A 1,238-nucleotide genomic window follows, 5' to 3' on the forward strand; every position below is an offset into this window, starting at 1 on the left:
AGAAAGTGCCCACCACGGCGTGGAGACCCTGCTCCAGCGGTGATGGCTCCTGGCCCCTCCCTGGGGAGGGTCCCCCTGTACCCCCGGGGATATGAGGGACATAGGGGAAGGAGGCATCAGGGGGTGGGGAGACAGGACAGTGATCTAGTGTCCTGACCCCACAGTCCCTGTTCCCCAGACTCATTCCTGTTGTCCCCCAACATTCCCCCCACATTCCCAGCCCCCTCCAGTTCCCCCATACCCTCACCCCAGTCTTTTCCACTCCCTCCCACTCCCTGCCAGTCACCCCATACCCTCTTTCCAGTCACTCCCAGCCCTCTCAGTTCCCTCCAACCCTCAAATTTGTCTTTCTCAGTCCATCTCAGTTCCCCATCCCAGTCCCCCCAGTCCCTCCAAGTCCCCTCATACCCTCATCCCAGTCCCTCCAAGTCCCTCCAAGTCCTTCCATACCCTCATCCCATTTCCCCCCACTCCCTCTCAATGCCCCCTCAGTCACCCCATACCCTCATTCCTGGTATCTCCCAATACCTTCATCTCCATGTCATTCCACCCTTGTCCTTCCCAGTCCCCTCATACCCACCCAGCCTCCTCCCAGCACCCCCCCAGTCCCCTCATACCCTCATCCCAGTCCCCTCTACTTCCCCACAGTCTCCCCATACCCTCATCCCAGTCCCCCCTGGTTCCTCACAGTCCCCCCATAACCATCCCAGTCCTGCCCAGTCCCCTCAGTTCCGTACTCCCATCTCTGCCGGGGGCTGCAGCCGCTTGTCTCTGCCCCATGGCCCCCCCACGCCAAAGGGTCCCTGCAACCAGATGCCTTGTTACTGACACACTCAGAACCCACTGGGCCCAGTAACCCCATCACACTTGTTCCAGCACTCACCCCCCCTGGGACTAGTGCCAGCACCCAGCCTGAACTGGTCTCAGTATCCCTCCTGAACTGGTTCCAGCATCCTCCCTGTAAGTGGTTCCAGCATCCCCCCCTTAACTAGTCTCAGCATGCCCCCTAATACTGGTCCCATAATCTCTTCCTGAACTGGTCCCAGCCCCCACTCTTGGCCACAACTAGTCCCAACATATCCCCCAACTGGTCCCAGTACCCATTCTTGGCTCAAACTGGTTCCAGCACCCCCCCTGAACTGGTCCCTGTATCCCTCCTAAATTGGTCCCATCGGCCATTCTTAGACTGAACTAATCCCAGCATCCTCCCCTTGACCTTTTCCCAGCATTTCCCCCCC

This window comes from Chaetura pelagica, unplaced genomic scaffold (assembly GCF_000747805.2).
Source record: "Chaetura pelagica isolate M959 unplaced genomic scaffold, ChaPel_1.0 scaffold63, whole genome shotgun sequence".
NCBI classification, from domain to species: domain Eukaryota; kingdom Metazoa; phylum Chordata; class Aves; order Apodiformes; family Apodidae; genus Chaetura; species Chaetura pelagica.